This window comes from Crotalus tigris, unplaced genomic scaffold (assembly GCF_016545835.1).
Source record: "Crotalus tigris isolate CLP2741 ecotype Arizona unplaced genomic scaffold, ASM1654583v1 scf7180000019031.1477733, whole genome shotgun sequence".
NCBI classification, from domain to species: Eukaryota; Metazoa; Chordata; class Lepidosauria; order Squamata; family Viperidae; genus Crotalus; species Crotalus tigris.
Genome location: NW_024097335.1, coordinates 101,659 through 110,000, shown reverse-complemented (window position 1 = coordinate 110,000; position 8,342 = coordinate 101,659). Strand labels below are relative to the sequence as shown.

Genomic DNA, 8,342 nt, shown 5'->3' with positions numbered 1-8,342 from the left:
TCATTACTCAAAGTAGGTAACAGCATCAGTGCTGCTAAAGCAGTGGTTCTCAACCTGTGGGTCGGGACCCCATTTGGGGTCGAATGGCCATTTCACGGGGGTCGCCAAACAACGCAGTCCGTCATTTTTTCCCTCTTTTCCTTAGCTGTGCTACTCCCTTTTATTCTATTGGCTTTTGAAAGCCAATAGAATAGACTCTCTTGAATAGAGTCTAATTCTATTGGCTTTCAAAAGCCAATAGGAATTGTCCAGGCTGTCTCTGCCCTGCTGAGTCCGCCAAAAGTCCCACTCTGCAAACGGTGCTGCACCAGTTGAGTAGTCCTCGACTTACGACCGGTTGAGTAGTCCTCGACTTATGACCGGTTGGGGGTCACGGCATTAAAAAGGTTGAGAACCACTGTGCTAAAGAGTGCGGTTTGCTGTCAGAATGCATCCACGAACACCAGCTTGCAGTCAGAAGACATGATGATTACTCTTTAATTTCACAACATATGGACAGACTTAAGCATAGTTTCATTTGGGAAAATGTGACCATCCTAGACCAAGCCAAGTGAAAAACAAAATGCTAAAAAATTTCTAGAAGCCTGGCACTCTGACAGATTAGCCATCAACAGACACATAGACATCAACAATTGTGCAAAAGAGACAATCAACCAGCCAAAAAGACCCCAAGCTCCTCTAAACCAACAATCAGCAGCCAGAAAGCAATAGCACTTAGACTTATATACTGCTTCACAATGCTTTACAGCCCTGTCTAAGCAGTTTACAGAGTCAGTATTGCCCCCAACAATCTGGGTCCTCATTTTACTGACCTCGGAAGGATGGAAGGCTGAGTTAACCTTGAGCTGGTCAAGATCGAACTGCTGGCAGTGGGCAGAGTTAGCCTGCAATACTGCATTCTAACTACTGCGCCACCATGGTTTTGATAGTAATAGCAATAGCACTTATATACTGCTTCACAGTGCTTTACAGCCCTCTCTAAGCAGTCTACAGAGTCAGTATTGCCCCCAACAATCTGGGTCCTCATTTTGCCGACCTCAGAAAGATGGAAGGCTGAGTCAACCTTTTAGCCGGTCAGAATCGAACTCCTGGAGTAAACAGTGATTTAGCCTGCAGTAAGAACTACATTCTACCCACTGAGCCAGCACGGCTCTTAGATTAACTCCATTATAGTGTGGATACAGTGAAAGGGGAAATGGGCGAGCAACACCAAAAGTCATGTGTATGTATTTATTTCATTTTATTAAAAGTATATATGAATGTAAAAAGAATGTATGTTAACATCTGATAAATATCACGATATATGTATGGGGGACAGTTTGGAAAAATAAAAAATTATTATAAAAAAAAAAGATTAACTCCATTAGAACAGCATAGATTAGCTCCAAGATTAACATCAGACCAACAATCAAGTAAAAAATATCCCAATCAAGAAACGGCCAAACAAACCAAAAGTAAGCAGCCCAATGAGAGAACCTCTGAGACAGTGGTTCTCAACCTTTTTAATGCCGTGACCCCAACCGGTCGTAAGTCGAGGACTACCCAACTGGTTGTAAGTCGAGGACTACCCGACCGGTTGTAAGTCGAGGACTTTCCCTGTCCGGGAGTGCCGCACATGCGTGGTGCCGCCCCCTGCGCCAGCCGAGGCGTAGCTGGCAAGGGGCAGAGACGGAGCAGGCCGACCACCGGCTGGGCCACCAGCTGGCCCAGCCTAAGGGAGGTAAGGCACCCGCCGGGCCCCACGCGTGCCAGCAACCCTCCCTGCGCCCGCCGGCCTCCCACCCCTGGCCCTCTTTTACTTACATTTTTAGTAGTTGCTCAGCAGGGAGGGGTGGAAACTTCCAGACAGCTCGCCTTCGCTGCAGACAACTTGCAGCACTGTTTGCAGACTGGGACTTTTGGCAGGCTCAGCAGGGCAGAGACAGCCTGGACAATTCCTACTGGCTTTTGAAAGCCAATAGAATTAAACTCTATTCAAGAGAGTCTATTCTATTGGCTTTCAAAAGCCAATAGAATAAAAGGGAGTAGCACAGCTAAGGAAAAGGGGGAAAAAATGGCGGACTGCGTTGTTTGGCGACCCCCGTGAAATGGTCGTTCGACCCCAAATAGGGTCACGACCCACAGGTTGAGAACCACTGCTCTAAGACCACCCATACCAACATTGAGAAGGCAAGCCACTAGAGTATAAACTGAGAGCAAACCTCACTCCTTACTAGCACAGATGATGTTACCTAGTTTGGGTCATGAAACATCTGCAAGAAAACCAGCAAGCTCAGAGAACACCAAGGAATTCTCAAGATTAGCACTTCTAGTGTCTAGGCTTGAAAAGGGAGTGTGGGAATGGTCAGCCCCAATTTTGCATGTTCCAGAGATATTTTTCCTGGCATATTCAAGAAGGGTGTCCAGTTTTGGAAACTGTAGTACAGATAGTCCTCAACTTACAGCAGTTCAGAGGAGTTGCTCGGACATTACCCCTGAATTGTATCTGAAGAGGGATGAGAGGGAAGAAAGGAGAGGAGAGAGAAAAGAGTAAAGGAGGGGAGAAGGAAGTAGGAAGGTCGGAGGAGAAGAGGAGAAGTGGGGAGAAAGGGGAGGAGAGTGGTGAAGGAAAGAGAAGAGGAGAGGAAGAAGAGGGAAGTAGGGAAGAGAAGAAAGGGAGAAAGAAGGTAGAGAAGAAGGAGTGTGGATACAGTGAAAGGGGAAATGGGCGAGCAACACCAAAAGTCATGTGTATGTATTTATTTCATTTTATTAAAAGTATCTTATATATGAATGTAAAAAGAATGTATGTTAACATCTGATAAATATCACGGTATATGTATGGGGGAAGAGTTTGGAAAAATAAAAAATAAAAAAAAATATTTAAAAAAACCACCTTACAACAGTTCACTTAGTGACCGAAGTTACGGCACTGAAAAAAAGAGACTGATGGCCATTTTTCACCTTTCTGACCATTGCAGCATTCTTCCCCCACGCCCCCCCACAGGATTTACATTCGGATTCTTGACAACTGACTTACATTTATGATGGTCACGTGATCACCGTTGGCGACCTTGTGACAAGCAAAGTCAATGGGGAAAGCCAGATTCACTTAACAAATGTGTTACTAATTTAACAACTTCAGTGATTCACTTAACAAATGTGGCAAGAGAAGAGGAGAGGAGAGGAGAGGAGAGGAGAAGAGAGAAAAGAGAAGAGAAGAGAAGAGAAGAGAAGAGAAGAGAAGAGAAGAGAAGAGAAGAGAAGAGAAAGGAGAAGAGGGAAGAGGGGAATGGGAAGGGGAGGAGGAGAAGAGGAGAAGAGGGCAGAGGGAAGGGGAGGAGAAGAGAAGAGAAGGAAGAGGGGAGTGGGAAGAGAAGAAGAGAAGAGGAGAGAAGAGAAGGAAGAGGGGAGTGGGAAGGGGAAGAGAAGAGGGGAGTGGGAAGAAGGGGAAGAGAAGAGAAGAGAAGAGAAGAGAAGAGAAGAGAAGAGGGAGCGGAGGGGAGAGGAGAGGAGAGGAGAGGAGGGGAATGAGGAGGGGAAGGGAGGAGGGAGAGGAGAGGGCAGTGAGGAGGGGAGGGGTGGAGAGAGGGGCAGTGAGGAGGGGAGGGGTGGAGAGAGGGGAAGGGAGAGAGGAGAACAGAGCAGAACAGAATAGAATACTTTATTGGCCAAGTGATTATATACACAAGGAAATTGTCTCCAGTGCATAAGCTTTCAGTGTACGGAAAAGCAACAAGTCATAAATCATGATCAAAATGACTGCAGCAATATATTTTCCTACTACTCCTACTTTGAGGGTTTGTGATTGCTGGGCGTCTTACTATCTGTTTTGATTTGGCCTTAAAAGAGCTTGCAAGGCTAGAATTTGACAGGTTGTTTTCTCATAATGAGGTTGACTCCCAGGGATTCAAGCGGAACAGGTAGTACGTGGCTTCAAGACAAAGCTTGAAATAGTGGACAGATGGCTGCTCAAACTGACGTTCAGAGAGTTCTTTGGTGTCCAAATCCATTCCCTCTTTGTGAGATTTAGATACAATTAACTCTACGGGAAAACTTTAAGGAATCTCACATGTAATCAAGCCTGGCTGTTATAGGTGTTATTTGATGGTTTAGCCCATGGCGCGTGAAATTGGCGCGATAAAGAATTATTTTATACAGGTAGTCCTTGACTTGCAACATTCATCTAGTGACGGCTTGAAGTTACAATGGCACTGAAAAAATGACTTATAACATGTTTTCGCACTTACAACCATCGCAAGAGCCCCACAGTCAAATGTACAAAATTCAGATGCTTAGCAACTGGCATGTATTTAACAGAATAACAGAGTTAGAAGCGATGTTGGAGGTCTTGTAGTCTAGTAATTCACTTAAGAACCATGGCAAAAAAGGTCATAAAATTGGACATCACTCACTTAACAACTGCCTTGCATAGCATTAAATTCTGATGCCAAATAGAATAGAATAGAATAGAATAGAATAGAATAGAATAGAATAGAATAGAATAGAATAGAATAGAATAGAATAGAATAGAATAGAAGAAGCAATGAATGGAATGGAATGGAATAGAATAGAATAGAATAGAATAGAATAGAATAGAATAGAATAGAATAGAATAGAATAATTGTACCCTACTCAGTTTGGGAAAAATGCATAGTAGACCTTACTAAGTAGACAAATCATTTAAATCCATTTTTGGTCTGTTTCCGTATTATTGTTTGGGACAGTTTTGCCATTCAGAGGTCTAAATAAATGGGCTCCCCAAAAGAATGCAAGCAGCATGTCAGATGTAGCTCAGACTGACAATTAACACTCACAGAGTTGTGACAAATGTGTTTCTTAGTCTCTTTCCAAAAAAGAAAGAGAAAGAGAGAGAAAGAGAGATTACATCAAACAGGAACCACACCTTCATCAAGCTTGCTACACCTGTACCGCTGGCTTTAGTGCTTAGCTTAATAGAGAATCACAGAGCAAAACTGGAACTTTTTTTATTTTGTCAGTTAAAGTATGTCTTCAAATAGTGTGTGTGTGGTATGCGTGATTAGCAAAGCTTATTCACCTCCAAAATGGAAATAAAATTTTGTGCTGCTGTTCCCTCTGTCTTAATCATGTCTACTGAGATCTATTTCCGATCACACATCGTTTATTCGGTGGAAAGCAGTTTAATTTGTTTTTATATAGATTGCATGGTATTTTGTAATTGCTCCAGCCTGAGATTTTTCCTAGCAAATTGTTATGAATACTAAGAATGTTTATTTCACCTTCTGCTGAGCTATAGCTTATATTTAACTAAGTATAAAAATAGTGAGTGCCTAGTTTTTAATTATTATTTTTCCTGTCCTGCTGGGATTTTTCATTCTGTAGTTTGCTGTCTTAAGGCACAACTTAAATAAAAATATGTTTTCTTATTTTATGTTTGGGAACCACCCGGACAACAATACTATTTAGAAGCCCATTTAATAAATGGGCTTTAAATAAATTTACTATTTACATAGCAAATAAAGCTATCCCATTGGACAACCAGGTTTTTTTTTTAACAGAAGCCACCAGGCTGGCTGTGCAAAGCTGGAAATTCTAGCTGCCATACAGGTAGTCCTCAACTTATAAATGATCGCTTAGCAACCATTTGACATTAAGATGGACCTGCCTGGAGGTATTTATAATCTGGATTCAAAAATCCAACAGTCAGGCCAAATTGTGGTTTTCACGTCAGGGGCAACCTGTAAAAAAAAAAAAAAATGAAGATAATGGGAAAATAGGAGAGGAAAAGGGTAAGGTGACCAACTTTTTTGCAGTGGAAAGGAGGACATAAATAAATTGAAGAAAAAAATATTGTAAATAAAAGAAACATTTTATTCATTGCAACAGTAATACAGAATACACTATAATATGATAAATGCATAATAATAACCATTTGTAACAATAACATTTTATATTGTAATTATGCTTACATGCCACACCCCCGCCCGCAGCCACTCCGCCAGCACTGCTGCCCCGCCGGGTAGAGTGGGCCCCATGGCTCCAGCCCTGGGGGGGGGGGCAGCCCGCCGTCAATACACCCCACCTGCAGCCACCCCATCAGCACCACCACCCATCCTGCACAGCCCTGTGTAGAGCAGGCCCCGCGGCTCCCACAGTGTGGGGGGCAGCCAGCCACCACTGCCCCTCACACTCCCGCCCGCAGCAGCCCCGCTGACCCTTCCTCTTGCACCCGCAGCCATTATTGCCCTAGCAGGGCCGAAGATCAAGAGAAAGTTACCGTGGCGTCGCCACTCCAGTCTCCTCCAGGTATCTTCGGGACTAACTAGGAGATGGTGTAGTTGGGTAGCAGGGAGGGGTGCAAAGTTCCTGCCAATTCGCCTTCGCTGCAGACAACTTACATGTGCAAAGTTTGCCGGCCGGGTGTTTGGCGCGCTCAGCAGCAATTCCTATTGGCTATCGAAAGCCAATAGGGGGAGTAGCATACAAAAGTTGAAAAAAAAAACATCAAAAAAAGGTGCCGGAACGCCGTTCTGAGCGTTCTATGAGGAAAAAAAAGCCCTGCAGATTAGTTGGAGGACATGTAGGAGGACACTTTTCGAGGGAGGACAGAACTCACAAAAGGAGGACTGTCCTCCCTAAGGATGGTTGGTCACCTTAGAAAAGGGGCAAAGGAAAAAAGTGTAGGGCAGTGATGGTGAACCTTTTAGAGACCGAGTGCCCAAACTGCAACCCAAAACCACTTATGTATCACCGGGTGCCGAGTGGGCATGGCCCACTCGGTGGGCGTGGCTACAGTGGCCATGGCAGACTGGGTGAGTGTGGCCAGGGTGGGCGTGGCAAGCTCAATGTTGCTCACGTCCTACTTGTCTTCTCCAAACTCAACGCCCACCATCGCTTCCAAAGACTGTCTGCTCGCTCACTCGCTCTCTCGCTGCACTCCCGCCAAAACCTGCTCCTTTTATAGCTTCCCCTCTCCCTGCCCAGCTCTCACAGCTATTCCCGCGAGAGTGCTGCTAGATTCAGTTTCCCTGCCCTCTCCAGTTCCCACTAGTCAGGCCACATGGAGAGGGGGAGGGGAACATCCCTCTGGCGCATGTGCCGACAGAAAGGGCTCTGCGGGCCCAGTCGGGCACCCGTGCCATAGGTTCGCCACCACGGGTATAGAGCAACTGGGGACAGAAAAAGAAAAACATTGACTCCCAATTCCTTTTGGCACAGTAGAGTAAGATAATAACATAAAACCTCGACATTTTACTTTTACAGCCTATCATTCAGCCTGTTTCTACCATCTGAAATGGTATAGGTTCTCCTGCTTGAGCAGGGGGCTGGACTAGAAGACCTCCAAGGTCCCTTCCAGCTTCTATTCTATTCTATTCTATTCTATTCTATTCTATTCTATTCTATTCTATTCTATTCTGCCTCTTTTGATCCCTTCCAGATTTTGGACACCCCTGATTTCCGCCCTTTAAAAAGACAATTATAAGCCTGGATTTCAAATTAATATTTAGGGAAATTACAACTGTAAACCTAAATTAATTTCAATGTCCTAGACCAGGGGTAGGCAACCTTGGCTCTTTTATGACTCGTGGATTTCAACTCCCAGAATTCCTGAGCCAGCATGGCTCAGCTTGGAAACTTGTCCCTTTCTCCTCAGTGTGGCTGGCTCAGGAATTCTGGGAGTTGAAGTCCACAAGTCATAAAAGAGTCAAGGTTGCCTACCCCTGTCCTATACAGATAGGCCTCAATTTATGAATGTAAGCCTGCCCATGACTGTGTATTAAGGTGGACATTATTGCATAGACATTGGGACAATTGTGTGACCAGACTTGATTTTATGATCTTTTTTTGCAGCAGTCTTTATGTAAATCACCAAGGTCGTTAATTGAATGTGGTGGTTGTTAAGCAAATCCATTGTCCACAATGGGTGGAGGGGTTTTTTGCCACAAACCATTTTTGGGGGCAAAAAAACCCATTGTAAATAGTGATCATATGATCATAGAATGCAGAAACAGCAGTTGTCAATTGCCCAGAATGTGATCATGTGGCCATGTCAGAACTTTGAATCTGAGTTGCAGTCCATTTGTCAACATTCAGCTCGAGAATCCAAATAAAACTTCAGATTAATTCTGTTTCCGAAAATCTTACAGTTTATTGAATACGTTGCGTGGTTATGTCGAAGCAACACTAACTCTGAGGTTCCAACACCAATTCATAGACTTAAACAATAATTTTCCCAGCCAAACCCCCAACATCTTACATAGTCCATATAAACAAGTTCACTTTGTTATGGGAACTGTCTGCTTTAAATCCACACCTGTTCTGGTGTCCTTGAAAAGGCTTCAGGCTCTTCAGCGGAATCGTAGAGGTTTTGTTTCTCTATC

At 44.1% G+C, this 8,342-nt stretch overlaps 1 protein-coding gene across 15 annotated transcripts in view; it reads left to right on the top strand.

Moving 5' to 3' along the window:
• Positions 1 to 8,342, top strand: part of LOC120314980 (disks large homolog 2-like) — an 899,194-nt gene that overhangs the window by 827,548 nt on the left and 63,304 nt on the right. The window lies entirely within an intron of this gene.